The sequence below is a fragment of the Ambystoma mexicanum genome, chromosome 3q, assembly GCF_040938575.1.
Source record: "Ambystoma mexicanum isolate Mex_15411 chromosome 3q, UKY_AmexF1_1, whole genome shotgun sequence".
Lineage (NCBI taxonomy): Eukaryota > Metazoa > Chordata > Amphibia > Caudata > Ambystomatidae > Ambystoma > Ambystoma mexicanum.
Genome location: NC_090926.1, coordinates 378629387 through 378650256, shown reverse-complemented (window position 1 = coordinate 378650256; position 20870 = coordinate 378629387). Strand labels below are relative to the sequence as shown.

The 20870-nt window shown below is 45.0% G+C and overlaps 1 protein-coding gene across 4 annotated transcripts in view; it reads right to left on the bottom strand.

Moving 5' to 3' along the window:
• Positions 1-20870, bottom strand: part of TNIP1 (TNFAIP3 interacting protein 1) — a 435211-nt gene that overhangs the window by 187710 nt on the left and 226631 nt on the right. The gene's annotated exons all lie outside the window — the stretch shown is intronic.

Below are 20870 nucleotides of genomic sequence, written 5' to 3'. Positions count from 1 at the left end.
AAGACACACTCCACTTTACGAGTCCATGTTTCCAGATGTTTATCTAGCGGTCTCTTACATAGATTCAAAATAGCAAAGGGCACCGTCATGGAGTCCATGAGACATTTCCTATATAAGGAGATTGTCTTCCATAATGCCATCGACTCCAGTGACTGCAGTCCGATTTCATATGTAATAGCACAGGATGGCAAGCTATTGGGGAGGCTCAACACCTTCCTCCAAAACTGTCCCTCCAGCTTCTCCCACCACAAACGTAAGTGAAGGGATGATTCCGCTACAAAAGTTAACATTTGGGCCACCTTTTGCTTATAAAAGGAGATTACTGGAATTAATGTAAATTTCCCAAATTTACAGTGATATAGTCTGGCTTGGTTTGTTAGCGTTACCAATCTCGACCTCAGATATAGGAGCTAGTCCATCTCATTGCAGTTCTTATTTATCGTTACCAGATCTACCATGGAGTCTATATTCAGCTGGGTCCCCTCCACCCACCCATGGAATTATTCATTCCTCTTCATTCCAACCCACTTCATAATCAAAATTAAATATTTTGCAGTATTGTTTTTCATACCATTATCATTTAGATAGACTTCATAGGCTCCCAAAGACTCCCAATCTCCTATGTAACCCAATCTGATTTTGGTCTAAAAAGACCAAATCATCTGCAAAGAGAATCCATGGTACCTCTTCTCCATTTATTTTAGGCAGAAAAGCTCTTATAATTTCCTGTGAATCAGCCAAATCCGCTATGTAGAGGCAAAAAAGCAAGGGCACCAATGCGCATCCCTGCTTTAACCCCCTGAATGTAAAGATGTTTTGCGAGAGCAGACCTTTAGCTGACAAAAGATTTCTGACAGGTGTCAGTGTACAAGGCTTCCATAGTCTCCACCAGGTCCCAAGGACAACCCGTGGTGCGTAATTTGGCCCAAAGTTTCTTTTTGACAACACTGTCAAAGGCCTGCTCAAGGTCCATGAAGGCCAAATAGAGAGTTTTCCCCTCTTCAAATGCCCTTTCATTTAGTAGATTGATAATAAAGAGGTTTAGGGCGGTTCCCACCGCCTTTACAAATCCCGATTGACGGGGATCCAGAATCCTGATCTTTCCAGCCCAGTTTCTCAAGTCCCTTAATAAGACCGTGACAAAGAGCTTGCCAAAAGAATCCAAAAGGGCAATAGGGCGATAGTTTCTAGGCTCCGCCGTACTGCCCGTTTTGAAAATGGGAACAATGTTCGCCTCCCTCAATGATGGCGGGATCATTTTATTTTTCATTATTTGGGTAAACATGATTACCAATATGTTTGCCCACTGTTCTTTGTTTTTCTTTAGTTCTTGATTAGAAAAGCCATCGGGCCCGGCCGCTCGAGATGCACTAAGCTTTCCGATCAACATAATGGCATTGTGTTCATCAAAGGCAAAATTCCATGGCAGCAAACACGTTTCCTTTACCCCTTCTGGTTTCCATCCTGGCTCAGCAAACAGGCTTGAGTAATGCTGAACCCAGTCCTTCTCCGCAACCATTGCCAGTGCTTTGGCTTGGCGAAAAACTCCACCATAATTAATAAACTCTCAAATGTTTTTGGAGCAAACCACTCTGAGTGTGGCCTCAGCATCATTCCAAGCACGTATTTGAGCTTTTGCACCAATTCTTATAAACCTGGCAGGTTTGCCTTATCTGTTCAGTTTTATACTCTAGATCATCTCTTCCAATCTTTGCTTATCATCCTTCTCATCAAACCCTTTCTCTTCACCACCTCTGGATCATATACATCATTGCGACTCCAATTTATTTGGGACCTTGGATCACCCTTCCAAGGGAAATCTTTCAAGAGATTCAAATGGTCAATATGAAGGGGATCTTCTCTAAGCTGGACCTGATAGTGACTACTAACTTTAGTGACCTCCTGTGATTTTAATCGTAAGCAAATTCCACATGAGTTAAACTCAACCGAATCCATCTTTTTGGGGCATCCCCCGCCGTCCATCCCGAGATGTGTATGGCCAACAAATCATGATCATGTAATTTCTGCAGCAGACCCGAGAAATTCTCAATTCTCCCTTTCAAATTGTTGGAGGCAAAACAATAGTCTATAGAAGATTGAAGCTCACCACATCTCCAAGTTGGACAACCCGGTTTGTCACCCTCAGTCTGGGCATTCAACATGCACATTTCTCTAATCCTCAGGTTGGACATCTATTCAGCTTCTCCTTCATTCCATTCTCTCTTTTTTTTAGCAACTGACCAGTTATATCCAACAGTCTATTATTTAAATCACCACACACCGCAAGCTTAGCCCCTTCCCATTTAGACAGTGCTTCGTCCAGGCAGTTCGTTAGAGTCCATAAATGTTATCTTTTTCCCCCATGTTCACACGCCAATATACATTTATGAGAATCAGCGACACATCGGAGGGGTCAATCTTTTCTTTCAGGAAAAGAATCTGCACATAGGGTTTAGGACAGCTGACTTCCACGGCAGACCATCCAGAGCCAATCTTAATCAATGCTAGAAGGTCAGCAAAGGGGCGACCCATTAGGCCCTTTGGTGCAGGATTCAAAAAAGCCGGATAGCCATCACATTAAGGTGGTTTCCTTTGCCAAGTCTCTTGGAACAATAAAATAGCAAATAAATCCAAGTCCGGACCTATCTCACTACAGAGGGACCGAAATTTCTAGTATTCCAGCAACCGATCTTCAAAGGGCAGGTGCCCTTTCCTCAGTAGTCTAATTTTTGTTAAGGCAGCTTAGGGCTCCCGCCAGCCAGGACCAGGAACTCCCCTCACAGGCCCCCTTACTTCAATTTCCACTAACTTCGTGCAATGAATTGATTTCATTTGCAATAGTAAACTTTATGGATACTAAGTTCTCTTTTGACATTTCCATCACCTCTTCATTCAAGTCCTTTGCCAACCTCAACTTTCCCTTTGCATCTTTACTCGATATACTGCAGTGGATCCAACCATTTTCTTCTTCCTAAGATCAGTCACCTCCGACCAATTTGCTTTGATTTGATTGTGGCAGTCACTGGTTTCGTAGCCCAAGCTTGATACCAACACCAGATCTTTTTTGTATTGGGAAATTAGATGCAAAATTACCAAATCGGTCTTTACCTCCTCCACAAATTTGACAATCTTAATGTCTCTAGTAGTGAATTTATGCGCTGGTAACATACAATTAATCAATTGCAGAATATTCCTTCTGTTTAGCGCCATCATTTTTTGGTCAGTCACAATTCTTTTTACACAAATTTTGGCGCTCATCCCTTCCATCGCCTTTATACTTTCTTCTTTGGGATAGGATCTGTTCTCCGCCAACATCATATTCTTCTCCTTGCCCACCACACTACTTTTATTCCCCAGTTTTGAAATCTTTTTGGAAGAGGGATAAACCACACCATTTCTTTTTTCTTCCAATCTTAGAAACTTCACTGGGGAACTATTTGATGTTACCACAGCCTTCACAGGGGCTAGGAGGCCACCTTCCTTCCTTTTTACTCCAGCTGTCCATAAATCCTTTAAATGGGAGTGCTTGATCCTTCCCCTTTCTTTTTTTCTTCCAGCGACTCAAATCTCACAGGATGAGTTTTAAAGCCTTCCAGTGTCTTTCTAGGGGTTGGGTGGAAAGTAACCTTCCCTAGAGTCCTTGGAAATGGCAGATGGTCTTCTAGGCCTTTCCATAACCTTCATCCCCCCCCCCCCCAAGGCTCCCCTTGATTTAATCGCAGTGTTGGGGGCAATATCCAAGAGGCTCTCTATTTTCCCATTCTAAGTTATTTACTTTTTTCCATCTATCATCCTCCTCCACTCTCTCGATTTCATCAATCAAGTCACTTAGATCACCCACGTGGGACAACCCAATCCCTGACATCTTCATTTCCTCCAGGGCAGTTGTCACCTCTGCTAGCACTTCTTTAGGCAGACAGTTCTTTTCTAGCCTTTTTAGGAGCAGGGAAATTCCTCAAAAAGGCCCTGGAGCCATTGGCTTTCCTCCTGGAATTTGACAGCATATTTTTTGATTTTTTCCTTAACAGGGCAATTTTATTTTTCTCACCATCACCCTGTTCTTTGTTTGGTACTCCACCCTTTGCAGATTTAAACAATGAAAACAATTTTTTTTTCCGTGGGTGCCATCAGTGATTTCACACCAACCACTCCCTGCATGTCATCCTCCGGCTCCTCACTTGCCGGCTGTGGTTTAGCCAGATTGATTTCCTCTCCACTAGCTTTGCGTGAGGGACCCTTTGCTTTTGTTGAAGCTTTAAAGTGGGCTCTCATCCATTGACAATCTTGGAGCAAAGCCTCCATCATCAAAGATTAATCAATGGTTTCACGCCTCGCCAGATGACATAACCTATTTTGCCAGACCATCGAGGTTTCCAGACATTTTACCTGATAGTCCTGGAATCAGTGCACACTGATCCTGGAGGTAATTTATTCCTTCATATAATTTCATGAAAGGGGCTAAGGACATTACTAAAGATGCAATCACTAGTTGTTGCAGCTGCATCTTGTCCTCGGAGTCCAAACCCCCCCCACAACTTCAGTACTTCTCGGAGTGCTCCCGGGTTCGGATGGAGTATACACCGAAGAAGAGGAGGAGGAAGGAGAGGCCCCAGAGCCAGTCCCAACCTTGAGAATTCGGGCATACCCCTTATCATCCGAAACCCTACTCTGATCCACCGAACATGTGCGTACAGTCGCTGATTCATTCCCACCATGTAAAGGGGATATTTCACTGCAAGGGCCATCCCGTCGGACCAACCACACTTCGGGATGGGCTTACAGGGTTTTGGCCCCGTGATGAAATACCTGAAGCTCTCTCTGTCTGACTTTCCAGATCTTTCTGGCTGGCGAGGAGCCCCCCTTCCTGTTTCTCCACTGCAGCATCTGCCTGCAACAGAGACACATCCAGCATTCTTAAACAGTCATTTACTCTGGATAGACTTAGCCTCTTTTGCCGTGCTATTTTCATTGTACGGTCTGCTAAATCTTTAGCTAGTTTATTTGCTAAACCTTCATTTATACCAACAGTGGTTGCGGAACAGTGCGAGATTTCTTCCACCCTGGTGGTAGACTGGTTTAAATCCCATACCTCTGGGAATAGATCACACTTGTCCACCATACCATCAGTAAGCTCGGAGTAGGACCCATTTTTTTCCTGAGAACCCCCCTCCCCCACCCTCCCAAAGATTGTAGTTCCTCCGTTCCACAAACACATGCATATTTCCCACGGAGGCAAGCTCAGATCGAAAAAAAAAAGTGTCCCTAGCTTCATGTTGCAGGAAAGTTAATAGCGGCTCCACCCGGTCCCTCCTACCCTTCTCATCACTCCGAATGGACTCATGTGCGAGTGGAATGGGGAGCGTAACCGGCGGAGAGAGATAGTCCTCGAGCAGAGATTCAGAGCCCACACCCCCTCTCCTTACCTGCAGCCGTGTCCTCACACTTGGAGGACAAGTGCCAGAGCTCATTTCTAATGTAGGAGACAGCAAACTTATGCCAGCAAAGGTCGCACACCCGGCACACACAGTCCCGCAACCCAGCAAACTCTAGATAACTCCACGTGCTTCTGCTTCGTGGATGAATGGAGGTTTTATAGAGGAAGTAGACACTCCAATCCGGACACGGTAGGGAGGGGAAGGGCTCACCAGGCGTTTGAGCCACAGCATGTCGTTACCGCGCCAGAGTTCCTTCTTTTTCCAGCGCTGCAAATGATAGAAAGCAGGAGCAGTAGAAGGCACACAGCGCTCAGATTCCTCCAGATAACTCCACTTGCCTACACTTCCAGCCAGAAACCTTGGAGTCCTCTTTGACTCCCCTCTCTCCTTCCTCCCTCACACTCAGGACATTACCAAGAAGTCCCACTTTCAACTCTTCCTTCTCAAAGGAATTCTCCCCTTTCTCACTTTCCCCCAGAATCTCAATGTTTCCCGAGCCCTGGTTCTCTCTAGGCTTGACTACTGCAACAGCCTCCTCAATCTACCTTATTCCACTTTGCAACCCCTTCAGCTAATTCAGAATAAAGCAGCAAGACTTATCCTTGGCCTTAAGCCCAGGGACTGCATCTCGCCTGCCCTAAAAAGTCTCCACTGGCTCCCGGTTGCTGCACGGATCAAATTGAAATCCCTCTGCATCATCCACAAGGATATCTGGGTCCGGTGAACACACCATCTGCAATTCTCTCTTACAAAATACTCTCCTTCTAGACCTCTACATTCCCCTGGCACCAACTCACTGTGTGTAAAGCATTTTGCCAAACAGAGAGCAGGAGGTAGTTAGCTTTCCTCAGCTGGATCCCTCCTATGCAACAGCCTCCCCCGTCCTTCTGCATCTGGAGCAGGACCACCTTGGGTTCCAAGAGCACTTCAAGGCTTTCCTCTTTTCCTCCTCTTTCCCTTCTTCCCAACTTTGCTAATCTCACAGTTGCTGTGATTGGCGTATTGGACACTTATGCATTCTCGGGGCCCCCGACCACTCAGTCCGAATCTCCACAGCTTCTGTCTACCTCAGCACTTGCCTCGGCACACCCTCGGCACTGGAGACTCACACTTTTCTACCTAACGCAGCTCCTGGTTGCAGAGCACTTACAATACCGTGCACTTCACCTGTGTCTCACCCTAGAGCACGGACACCTCAGCACCTACCCCACTGCCCTCTTCCTTGCTGCGCTTGCACGTTCGGAACACTCACAAGGCATAGTAGGTTCCGCTGTCTCTTCTCCCACTCTATTTTCTGTATATTTTAATTGTATTGCAATCCCATGTTCCCACCTAGTTGCCCTGCGGGCGCTTTGAAACAGAATTCATTTGCTGTATAAGCGCATAACAAGCAAACAGACAAATATAAACAAGTGAAGTCTCGGGGGAAAGGAACCCTGAGACTTGATGAACTTTAATGCGTTCTTGAGGACAGAGCCTTCAAGACCTTTTTCTTTGGAACTGTGTTGCCCTAAACGTGGAAAAGAAAACCCAAAGGAGTTGTGGAACTGTTTTGAATCAGAGAATGGTAATCCTGAGACTTGTGTGGAACTTTCTTGAACTTAACAGGAAGCTGAAAAGGAAGCTATGAGCTGGAAGAGGCTCGGAACTTTGCTTGATCACCATTTAATTTATTTCTGACATTCCTACACTTTTTTTGCTTTAATTGCGAGGGCAAGGATAGGTTTTGGACACAGACAGACTTGCGTTGAACTTTCTGACTCAGACTTTCCTTAGTTGGCTCAGGTAGGGAAATCCCACCTTAGCATAAGGCAGGTTAGGCCTTCAACCATCCTGACATTTGAGTTAATAAATCATTTCATTTTGAACTTTGATTCTGTTATCTGTGTCTTACTTCGTGATCTCTGCACACTTTGAGGAATGTTACCCAAAGAGTATGGCATGGAAATCACTAAGAGCTCCATTTTATCCTGCTTCTGAACTAGACGTTTTTCAGCAACCATTTCTCAATGTCTTGAAAGAGCAATTGTATGCGAGATTGCAGATTGGTAGTCTACATCTAGGTTGAAAAGCAGTGTCAGCAACATACTTCTGAAAAAACGTGCCTGGAGTTATCAGCAAATCATGCATATACAGATATAACATGAGGTAGGAGAGATGCAAGATCCCTGTGGCACCTGTGACATGGTCAGTTAACTGACCCTGTCAAAGGGGCATGGGGACCCCTTTCAACCAGAGGGAGGCTTACCAGGCTGGTTACCAGAGTCAGTCTCTCTACTGTTGCAGAACTTCAATCCAGAGATCCTTGCAGCAGAGGATGGAACATACAGACCACTGGCGAGAGGTGGGGAGAGCAGCACAGAGCCAGCTGATCGTTATTTGCATCAGAACGGCAATTAAGATGCTCCCTCATGGCAAACTACTAACCCTGGTATTGAAATTGCCTGTACTGGGCGCCATTGCCAAACACAAGTGCATGCACAGTGGGAACGAGAGTGGTGCTTAGAGCTCTTTATTTCTTCTGTGGTGAACCAGAAGGAGGAGTCGGAAAACTTAGTGACATGTTAAAAAAGAAATGTATTTAAATTAAAAGAACTCTCCCAACTTTCCATTTTAAAACTAAGGGTGCACGTCGAGTTCAAACAAAAAGTCTTCTGTCTGAAACCAAAGTACCTAACTGGCCTTAGCACTTTAGAAAATTAACTGAAAAGAAAACGGAGGCTTGCATAATAGGCTAAGTATGGGCTTCTCCCTGGCCCACTTGTATTCGACTTGTTCCAAGTCTCACAGTTCTTGCAGACTGTATTCGCAGCTTTAGTATCAAATCCTTATGGAAAATTACCAAATATCGCTGGTCTGGGTTTCACTCTCCCTTTGATAAGGAAACAGTTTCTGATATTTAAAATGTTCCTAAACCTCCAGGATGCCTTGAAATTACACTTCTTCCCTTCCCACCTTCGTAGTATTTGGACATCCCAAAGTCCAGAAGCTCTGGGAAGGTCTTATTTCTCGGTACAAACTTAGCTTAAGGCATCCGACCAGACAGGGAATACAGCCTCCCGTGATTTCAGGCACTTTGCGGTCAGGGTTCCAAAATATTCTCCTTCCCTTCATTCTGTATTAACATAGGCCCTGTGTCTGTGCTTCCTTGAAACTCTTAGCATTTATTTCAGCTTGGATACACTGTGTCCATCTTTTCCACTCTATTTATGGCAGTGTGCCAGTTTAGTTTCATGCGTTTGGCAGCTAGTCCATCTTTGCATCACATTCTATGACAAGACTGGAGGTGAGCATTATGCTTCAACTTCATTTATTTACTACTCTCCAGCAGTTCTACAAACTTCTATATATAAAACTCTGAACAGTGCTCAACAGTAACTTTTCCTTCTTTCAAAACTACAAAACCCAATAGCCTCTGTAGTCCATTTCCTCTTATCCAGTCACAACCCACTTCCTGTGCTTGGACTCCTCTTCCTTTACTGCTTTTTAAGCAGATAAGTATTTCATTCCCCTCTGTATGGCAGTTATTAGTTTGACTGTAAATTGAGTTGAGTGGACGTAAGGGTTTAGGCACTGATTAGAGGTGCATATATATATAAGCCTTTGTGAGAGAATGTATAGTGTGTGGCGCTTTGAAAGTCTCAGTTTGAGGTTTCGGATATAATATGCGCGCACATGTGAATGGAGGTTTTATCAGGTGGAGACACTCGTTACAGGTAAAGTATTAGGAAGGTTTCACACAGCAACCCGAGCGCGAGAGGTGCAGCACTCGCGGCACCAGGCCCCCACCCTTGGGTAGGTGGAGCATAGCATTCGCGGGGAGATGGGCGCGACGCCAGCCCCTCAGCGCACGAGGGGGAGTATACGTGCCGGGCCCCCACCCTTGAGAAGGCGAAGAGAGGCAGGCGCGGGTATCAGTGCATGACGCTCCAGCGCTCTGGCCCCCACCTGCAGGGAGGAGGAAGTCGGAGCGCTACGAGCGCAGCGCACAGGATAGAACGTCGCTATTAAGCGACAGAGGTTTTGAAAGGCAATATACGCACGGAGGATCAGCAGAGTTGTGCAATTCAAGAAAAAAAAAAAATAAAGCGATCAGAGCGATCGCTCTCCAGAGTCAATAAGATACAGATCAGCTGCTGAAGCGCAGTAGCCCACGAACACTATAGCAGCAAGAGCAATACAACAGAGCTCCATAGGCTCCCAGGCTGCTTGAGGGCAAAGAACAGAGCGCAAGTAAGTGAGGGTTCTCGCTGTAGCCTTCTGAAGGCAGTGAGACATTACAACAGGTGCAGCCACTAGAAAAAAAAAAATGTATATATATATTCAGTAAAAAAAACTTTGTTGTTAAAAGGGACGTTATGGTTAAGTTGCGCTACTAAAAACCTATGAAATTCAGTGAAAAAACGTTGTTAAAGGGACGTTATGATTCAAAGTAAAACCGAAGAACCTTTGAAATTCGGCAGTTATGTAAAGATAAGCAACCATAACTCGCGTCACCGTGCACTAACACTAACACCCAGGACATCAAAGATGACATCACAAATGTCATTGATGACATCACTGATGACATCACATGTCTGGCTCTCCCTTTTTTCCCCCTTTACTGACATATCTAGGCCACATAGTTTTCTTCAGTAACAGTCAGGAAGTAAAAATTGAAAAGGTACTGTATTTGTAGACTTAGGGTCAAGTCACATCATATGAAACATATACATAGCGGAAGACACAGGCTTGAAAGAGAGCAATCCTTTCTGTGCATGAAGATAATCATTAGGGTTATCAGCACTTTCTCAGTTTTATTTTTATTACTTTACCTTCCCTGTTTATGCTCATATTTGTATACATTGTACTCACTCTCATTTCCTTTGGGTGCAGTCACATCATGTGATACACATACATATGGTAAGTAGCAGCTTCGAAACAGCAATAGTTTCTCTGCATAAAGACAATCAGTTAGGTTATGAACTCTTTCTGCTACTACTTCTGCATTTTTGTTTCCTTCACTGTCCCTGTATATACTCATATTTGTATGTGTTGTTGTCTCTGTGTTTTGTATGTAATAATTATGTATTAAGTGGGTTTTATTATTTATTACATGTTTCACAGTACGCAAAACTCTAATAAGAAAGCAGTTATCATTTCACTATTCAACATGGCAAGATTATGAATATGGCACCTTCATCATATATGCTGCACACACTGCCTATGTTTCTGCACGAGTAGCTTAGTATACTGGATAGAACTTCATAATAGAATGCTATTTATATCAATGCATTGCGTAATGCACTAATTAGCTGATGATATTTATCCCAATGATCCTGGACAGTTTTTGGTCAGCATTATAAGAATCCCTTGTACAGAGTTTTCATGAAAAGTAAATGCACATGTGATGTCATCAGTGATGTCATCAATGACATTTGTGATGTCATCTTTGATGTCCTGGGTGTTAGTGTTAGCAGTGCACGGTGGCGCGAGTTATGGTTGCTTATCTTACCACAACTGCCGAATTTCAGGGGTTTTTCGGTTTTACTTTGAACCATAATGTCCCTTTAACAAAGTTTTTTTACTGAATTTCATAGGTTTTTAGTAGCACAACTTAACCATAATATCCCCGACTTTAAATACATGTAACATAGAACATACTGAACCCCTAGCTAGTGATTTCAATGTCCGCGGACTACCGCCATGTCCGCGGACATATCGAAAATCTGAGCGTGGTGAATGTAAATTTAAATAGTGTGCCCCATTTCCCCTTTGAGGTTGGCTCTGAAAAGAGATGTTTTTTTGGGTTTTTTGCAGATGCTTGACAGACACCTGTTATTTTGTATTTTTTTCTTACTTTACTCCTAAAATCTTCACATAACCTTCTCCAAAGCAACCCTTAAATTCCAAAACAGCATGGTATTTCCCATAAAAGATAAGGAAATGCCATCTTCTTTAAAATAAACAGCATTACTGGAATCAATATTCTCATTATTACAGAAGGACATACTGGCTCCAAGCATGAAGGCACACATGCCTCGGTTGATTACACACCTCGCATTGTTTTGCTGAGGACAAAAAACTGAACTATTGTCCCATATTGCCCTAGGTAGTAATCCAGAAAAAATTACTTTGGCATTTGGAAGGATGTTAATTACTGCTTGAACCAAGTGTTCCAAATCTGCCAACAGTAGGGGCACTGACATAGCCCAAATGGAAAGCACCATAGTGCAAAACTACCACATGGGGACTGTTCATCCTGCCCATATCTTCACAAACTTGTACAATTCCCTGTACATTGCAATCAGGCACAGTGCTCCACACCTGCTCCACTCCTTTAACATCAAAATACTTTGCAACATGCCTGCATTGAGCATACTGTTGTAAACCATGCACAAACATATCTCCAAGCACCAACACCCTGACTTTCTCCACTTCTGCCATCTTCACTACACACAGTCTCTTTCAACACAAATCCACAACCTCAACATCTGATTGGCTGGTCCCTACAGTCTTCTTTCCATGCTGGATTTGCTGGAAAACCCCGGATGTAGCACGCCCTGTCCACGGACAGCCGCGGACCGCGTAACTCTTGGACAGCCCTTCTTCCATTTCCACTTCACGCTCTGTGCCATTCCCTCATTGCATACAGCTAAGCAGTCATACAATACGGAGAACGTCTTCACAACACCCCCATTTTCTTTATGTACGCACATTTCAGGACACCGCGAGTGTTCTTCTGGCTCACTCTTTTTTCTTTTGCTGACATATCTAGGCCACATGGTTTTCTTCAGTAACAGTCCGAAACTAAAAATTGTATTTTATTTGTAGACGTATCCTACAAGTAGGTTCTTATAGTAATTCCCTTAGAGTTCAGTCACATCATATGAAACATATACATGGGGGAAGACACAAGCTTTAAAGACAGCATTATTTTCATGCAAATAAATGATGATTTCTCTGTTTCAAAGCTGCTATTTACCCTATGTATATGTATATTGGTATGTGTTCTTGTCTCTGTGTTTTCTCTATAGTAATGCAATTATGTAATACATGGGTTTTATTAGCTACTTATTACATATTTCACAGTACACAAAAATCTATTAAGAAAACAATTATTTCATTATTCAACATATTAACACTACGAATATTATACCTTCATCTTGTACGCTGCACACAATGCTATGTTTCTGCATTAGTAGCTTAGTATACTAGCTAGAACCCCATAAAAGAATGCTATGTATATCAATGCATTGTTCAAAGCACGAATTAGGGTATGATATTTATTGCAATGATCCTTGACACTTTTTTCGCAACATTATAATAAGAATCCCTTGTACACATATTTCATGAAAAGTACATACACTTGTGATGTCATCAGTGATGCCATCAATGACATTTGTGATGTCATCTTTGTCGTGGGTGTTAGTCTTAGCAGTGCACGGTGGTGGCACGAGTTATGGTTGCTTAGCTTACCATAACTGGCGAATTTCAGGGGTTTTTCGGTTTTACTTGGAACCATAACATCCCTTTAACAAAGTTTTTTTCACTGAATTTCATAGGTTTTTAGCAGCGTAACTTAACCATAACGTCCCGTTAAAGTTTTTTTATTAGCAGGCAAACAATATACAAAGATGGAGTGTAAAAAGCAATTTCTCAGAGATGGCTGTACACAGAATGTTGCAAACTAAGAATTTATGGTAGTTTACAGTGAAGGTCAGCTGCTTCCATTTTTTGCTCGCGTGCCGGAGAGGCCCACGACTCGCCCTATAAGGTTCTATTGTTTTTTGACCTTGACAGACAGGGATCGTGCTAAAAGACTTCTTTTGAAGGAGTGTTGCAAAAACGTAAGACACGATAAGGATGACATTTCTGAAACAAAACCACTTTTATATATTATATCACTATGAGAAAGATCGTTGGCACAGACAGTCGTATTTTGGGACTGCACTACGCTTAGACAATGGAAAATGCCAATATAATGTAAGTAACCCTTTAGATTATTTTATACTGGAATATAATAACAATAGCGTGGCGTTAAAGCCCGGTTAAGTTGTACTTGTTGGTTCAATGTGGCATAGTGTTTTCTACCGCGCACTATCACCGCCGAATTGGTCCACTGTCGCTTAGAGGGCTCTGAAAAAGGCAGAGGACAGAGGGTGGGTTAATGGGAATAAGTTAACATACTCCGTTGCACTATCCTCGCTAGCGAATAGTTTCACGTCCTAATAAATAAAATGAATATTTTTAATGAAGATCGGCTGGTGAGACTAATTATGTTTTTTAAAACAGGTACGTCCTTCCGTATTGTCAATGCCACGATTTTCAGACCCCAGCCGATGGTTTCTTTAACTGCCAGGTGAAGCTCCATGTAAGCAACTTCATGGCCCTTACCATTTTATGGGACAATCGCCAAGGACCAATATGCCCTTACGCAGTACTAGCGGCTAGAAGCAACATACCAACCATTATGGTGGTCTAATAGCTGAAGTAACTGCGTGAAAAGGCTTCCTACGCGCAATTAGCAGCTGTGTAGTACTTACTGCTCTGCTCTCTGCTGTCCTGTTTTCGTACTCTCTAATGCATCTTGCTACGCACCATTTGGTATTACTTGGAAAATAGGGGTAATGGACCGTAGTCGTCCCTGTCTTAGTCCGCCTGACTATAGAGACGGTTACTCCCTCCGGCCCAAAGGACCGTTTGTTAATCTCCAGGGCCTTAACGTCTGACACCAGTTTACATGAAATTAGGCATAACAGCATCGCTAGCTTCCCTGATAATTGCTTAAGGGAAAGGTACCTATCCGCTGGCCAGTTCTCTAATAAACGCAGTACTGCTGACACTTCCCACATCGTACTATACCTGGGCTCTGGTGGTATCTGTATCTCGCTCCTCTGATGAGCCTCACTGCTGCAGGATGTTCTCCTGCTGGGCTGCCTTCAATTGGCAGATGCCCCACTGACATTGCTGACCTGTACACTCCTATCGTACGGTAAGCTCTTCTGTTCTGCAATAGATTTGCTAGGAAGTTCAGTATTTCCACTACAGGTGCTGAAACGGGATGAACGCTTCTCCCTTTGCACCAGCTTGTCCACTTTGCCCAAGCTGCGTCATAGCTCCTCCTAGTGGATGGAGCCCAGGATTCAGCGATAAGTTCTGCAGCTTGTGCCGAAATTGCTCTAAGTGCCCAACGTTTCCTGATATCTTCCACACGGCTAGCGGGAGTGTCCCTCTCACTCTGAAGATGATACGACCCAGCTGGGTCCGTGAGCAGTTGTTCTCCTTTTGGGAGGACTCTGGTTAGATGTTACTAGTTCCATCAATGTTGGGAACCACACTTGCGACTTCCACAGTGGTACTACTAAAATCAACTCCGCCTTCTCCCTCCGACATTTCGCTAGAACTCTGCTCAAAATCACGAAAGGAGGAAAGGCGTAGTGAGGTCCTCCTGACCAATCTTTCAGGAAGGCATCGGTCCCTTGCGCTCCCGGGTCTAGCCTCCAGCTGAAGTAGTGGCTCGTCTGAGCATTGAGCAGGGACGAGAAGAGGTCTATGTGCACTGGCCCCATCTCGTGTTCAGGATCTGAAACCCTCTCGGATCCAGTCTCCAGTTGCTGGAGTCTTTTAGGTATCGCGAGTTCCAATCTGCCACTACGTTCAGTGTCCCGGGCAGGTACTCTGCCATCACCGATGTCTCTGAGTGTAGGCAGAAATGCCAAAAGTCCTTCGCTAGATCCGTCAGCATCTTGGACTTCGTTCCTCCTAGGTGGTTTATATATTGTTCTTCTGATATGTTGTCCATTTTCAGCAGAACACATGATTTCACTCTTCCTTTTGTGAATGCCTTGATCGCGAACGATCCTGCTAGGAGCTCTAGACAGTTTGTGAAGATGAAGCTCCTCTTTGCTCCACTTGCCTCCAGTCTCCAGTCTCCAGATTCCCACATCTGGCTCCCCAGCCCCTTCGGCTGGCGTCTGATTCTATTATCAGATCCGGCCTGTCTCCAAATATGGCATGCCCATTCCAAGCATCCATATTTTTTAACCACCATTCCAGTTCCGTAATTGATTCTTCATCCAGGGGCACTTGCTGGTGATACCTCAAGCCCTGCTGGAGGTGCTTTATCTTCAAACTCTGCAGTGCTCGGTAGTGAAGGGGACCTGGGAATATGGCCTGGATAGATGCTGCTAGTAATCCTACTATCCTTGCCAAGGCTCTGAGCGAAACTCGCCGTTTGTCGAAGCACGCTCTGATCTCTCTTTTGATCTCTTTTATCTTCCGGGCCGGAAGCTCTAGTGTCGCCTTCTTGGTATGTAGTATGAACCCTAGTAAGTCTAATCTCTGTGCTGGCATGGTATCTGACTTCTCTATATTCACAAGGAACCCCAGTGATCCCAATAGGTCCTGAACCCATCGTGTCTGGTACACTAGTACCTCTCTATCTTCTGCTAGGTTTAAGAGGTCGTCTAGGTAGATAATCAGCCTGATACCCTTCTCCCTGATCGCTGCCGCTACTGGCTTCATTAATTTCATGAATGCCCAGGGTGCTGATGCAAGCCCGAATGGCATCGTCTTGAATTGCCAGAATTGTCCTTGACAGTGAAAAGCTAGGAACGTTCTGTACTCCTTCAGTACTGGAACTGTAAGGTACGCGTCCTTCAAGTCTAGCCGTGACAACCAGTCTCCCTCTCTCAGGGAGTCTCGAAGTTGATGGATGCCCTCTATCTTGAAATGTCTATGTGATCCATCCGTTCAGCTCCTTGAGATTTATAACCGGGCGCACTTTTCCTTCCCTGTGCACTATGTTGCTCACCAACCTCGGGGCTACTTCGCATCTCTCTATAGCCCCTTTCCGAACTAACTGCGCTAGCTCGCTGTCTAGACATTCCTGTTCTGCTTGCGCTACCCTTTGCCTCTGTGGCCTGCGCAGCTGGACTGGGATCTCTATGAAATCTAGCTGCAAACCTCTGACGGTTTGCAATATCCAGGAACCGCTTGAAAGCGTGCGCCAATTCTCTAAAAATATGCGTGTCCTCCATCCTACTGGGGGATACTGAATCGCTCTCACCTGGTGTAAATCCTTGTCCTCGTCCCGAACCTCTAGACCTGCGGCCTCTCGGGAATCTCCCTCCCTCTGGACGGGAAGAATGTGTCCTGCTGTTTATTTTCACAGTATTGTGCTCTGGGATTGGGGGGTCTCCTGCCTCCCTGACTGCGATTGGCTGCGCGACCCCTGAAGCGGCCGGTCCCGCCAAAAACTCCGCTTGGGAATATTTTGCGGATAGATCCTGCGCTTTTTCTAGCAACGTGTAGGTTCCGAAGAATCGGCCCATCTCCTTCCCAAAGGTTTCTCCTGCTTCGTAAGATGCCAGGTCACTAAGTTTCAGGTATATTTTCAGCAGCAGACCCCTTCTTCTTTCCAAAGCGATTGCACAGTTTGCATTCCCGAGGAGCAGGACTGCCCTCTGCGCCCAGCCAGCGAGAGCATCAGGGTCCACTTCCTCCCCGCTATCTTTTGCCCTCTCTGCTAGATCCATGACCTTAGCAAGGGGTCCTGCCAATGTCCAACACCTTCTCCTGACAGCTCCTCCATGACCTGTCAATACCCTTGTGGGGGTCCTTGATTGTTTTTGACACGAAGGTCTGCATCTTTGGATCTAGGTCGTTACTGAAGAAAACCATGTGGCCTAGATATGTCAGCAAAAGAAAAAAGAGTGAGCCAGAACTTGCGGTGTCCTGAAATGTTCGAAAATAAACAAAATGGGGGTGTTCTGAGGACGTTCTCCGTATTGTGTGACTGCTTAGCTGTATGCAATGAGGGAATGGCACAGAGAGTGAAGTGGAAATGGTAGAAGGGCTGTCCAAGAGTTACACGGTCCGCGGCTGTCCGTGGACAGGGCGTGCTACATCCGGGGTTTGTGGAGCAAAGAGGAGCTTCATCTTCACAAACTGTCTAGAGCTCCTAGCAGGATCGTTCGCGATCAAGGCATTCACAAAAGGAAGAGTGAAATCATGTGTTCTGCTGAAAATGGACAACATATCAGAAGAACGATATATAAACCACCTAGGAGGAACGAAGTCCAAGATGCTGACGGATCTAGCGAAGGACTTTTGGCATTTCTGCCTACACTCAGAGACATCGGTGATGGCAGAGTACCTGCCCGGGACACTGAACGTAGTGGCAGATTGGAACTCACGATACCTAAAAGACTCCAGCAACTGGAGACTGGATCCGAGAGGGTTTCAGTTCCTGAACACGAGATGGGGGCCAGTGCACATAGACCTCTTCTCGTCCTGGCTCAATGCTCAGACGAGCCACTACTTCAGCTGGAGGCTAGACCCGGGAGCGCAAGGGACCGATGCCTTCCTGCAAGATTGGTCAGGAGGACCTCACTACGCCTTTCCTCCTTTCGTGATTTTGAGCAGAGTTCTAGCGAAATGTCGGGGGGAGAAGGCGGAGTTGATTTTAGTAGTACCACTGTGGAAGTCGCAAGTGTGGTTCCCAACATTGATGGAACTAGTAACAGATCTAACCAGAGTCCTCCCAAAAGGAGAACAACTGCTCACGGACCCAGCTGGGTCGTTTCATCTTCAGAGTGAGAGGGACACTCCCGCTAGCCATATGGAAGATATCAGGAAACGTTGGGCACTTACAGCAATTTCAGCGCAAGCTGGTGCAAAGGGAGAAGCCTTCATCCCGTTTCAGCACCTGTAGTGGAAATACTGAACTTCCTAATGAATCTATTGCAGAACAGAAGAGCTTACCGTACGATAGGAGTGTACAGGTCAGCAATGTCAGTGGGGCATCTGCCAATTGAAGGCAGCCCAGCAGGAGAACATCCCGCAGTAGTGAGGCTCATCAGAGGAGCGAGATACAGAGTACCACCAGAGCCCAGGGAAGTGTCAGCAGTACTGATTAGAGAACTGGCCAGCGGATAGGTACCTTTCCCTTAAGCAATTATCAGGGAAGCTAGCGATGCTGTTATGCCTAATTTCATGTAAACTGGTGTCAGACGTTAAGGCCCTGGAGATTAACAAACGGTCCTTTGGGCCGGAGGGAGTAACCTTCTCTATAGTCAGGCGGACTAAGACAGGGACGACTACGGTCCATTACCCCTATTTTTCGAGTAATACCAAATGGTGCGTAGCAAGATGCATTAGAGAGTACGAAAACAGGACAGCAGAGAGCAGAGCAGTAAGTACTACACAGCTGCTAATTGCACGTAGGAAGCCTTTTCACGCAGTTACTTCAGCTACCATCGCGTGATGGGTCAAGGAGACGGCAGGTGTGAATGTTAGCGTGTATGGGGCACATTCAGTGAGAGGAGCAATGGCTTCTAGAGCCGTGACGGCAGGGGTAACATTAAGAGAGATCATGATAGCAGCAGACCGGTTGAGCGATCGTACATTTAAAGAGTTTTATTTTAAACCAACAGAATGTGTAGCAGGAACAGTGTTGGGGGAAGCTTTGAACAAGCATAATGCTCGCGTCCAGTCTTGTCGTAGGATGAAGATTACCCCTGCTAGCTGCACAGGGAGTATTCATTCTATTAAAGACTAGGAGGCGAGCATTAAATTCCCGCCCGATTATGTACTGTCTCAGATTGTATTATATCATGTAATGAGTATGCTACATAGACACCACCCTAAAATCTTTCCTTGTATGTTTCATAGGGGAAGATCAGAAGAATAGCTGAAGGCAGAGTAAGAGGCAGAGTGGCTCAGGAGACCGGAAGAGCTCCGACAGTTGACTTGTCAAGTTCAAGGAATACTTCGCACCATTAGCGAGGAACAGTTATGGAGTTTTGATGGACTTTTCAGAGCGAGTTAAAGCAGAGGAGTCCAAGCACAGGAAGTGGGTTGTGACTGGATAAGAGGAAATGGACTACAGAGACTATTGGGTTTTGTAGTTTTGAAAGAAGGAAAAGTTACTGTTGAACGCTTTTCAGAGTTTTATATATATGTTTGTTGAACTGCTGGAGAGTAGCAAATAAATAAAAGTTGAAGCATAATGCTCTCCTCCTAGTCTTTAATAGAATTAATACTCCCTGCACAGCTAGCAAGGGTAATCTTCATTGTTCATATCCCTTTCTCCCTGGGTTGGTGGTGCAGGCTGCCAGTTCCATTCACTTTGTCTTTTGTACCTGCATAGGTTTCATTCCTTCTGGAAAACCGCAGTCCTATGTCTATCTTGCCTCCACACGTCCGGAGGGTCGCTTTTCCCATCCGTGCCTCTTGCGGCAGGAAAGGCGCTTGTCGGCAGGAATTTTGGAACCTCAGGCTCTTCTCTTCCTTCCGGTCTGGACGTTGGTTGCTGTCCACCAGGCCCACCACTGCTCTTCAGTGGTCATACCACCCACGAAGATGGTTGACTTTCCGTCCTCGCCTTCCCCTTGACCAGAGCAGCTTGCTCAGTCAAGGAACCCACTTCCAGCCAACAGGTTTCTCCCTAGGCATGTAACCACTGGCTCTGCAGCTCTGCCCCTCCAGGACATCGTGCTCCATGGGCTCGCTTCTGCATAGCACTTGCTCTCCTCCCAGCAGGGGAGTTGTACCCCCATTTACAGTTTGTTCTCCTCTTAGATACATCATTAGAATCAATTAAATGATGTCAGTCTTCCTTGATCTGAAGGTGAAGTATTGGTTGTTGAAAATAGTACGTGGGTTTGAGAGTGCATGTGTGATGGATAGGCTAAGTGAGATTTAGTGGGAGAGTATGGGAGCAAGTGACACTGACTGAGCAGTAAGTCTCGAAGGAGGGAGAGTGTGAGAGAAGGAGAGGTGGAGTGTGGAGTAGAAAGGGGAGAGTAACAGAGTGGTGGGGAGTGGAGAGTATTAGAATAGTGAGACCCACCATGCCTCGAAACTGAATATCTCATGATGCTTCACTTCGAGTCTCTGCCCACAGCAAATCTGCATAATACCTGCGGCGCAACACCCCCTTGTATATACTGTTGCTAGAGGTATCCATACATCCGATGTACTTCACATTTTAATGCATCAATATTTCCTTGCATCCTCTGCTATGTAACCATAGCTTAATCGTAGTTTTCTTTTTGCCAGTAAGACAGATGAGCCCACTAAGTAAATGCTTCAGAGGTCTGTGTACAACCTGAAATCACATGCTCAAATTCCAGAAGGGCTGATTTCATCCTTCCGATATCAATACTATGCGTACCATTAAATTGTACTTTTTTTTATTGATCGTTTATTAGTATAGCACCTATACACAATGTGTTTCAAAGCGCTTCAAGGAGGGAGGGCACATGGGAGAAAAACAAAACATTCTAAACATGTCCTTGAAGCAGATCAGAATGAAAAAAACTATCAATCATAACAGATAGTACAAGAAGATCTATTATTTACAGAGCTTGGATTGGTGCATGCATTGAGTGCAGGAGGAAGCCAACATGAGGCACTATGTAAACATTTGACTGTACATAAAACTTTGCT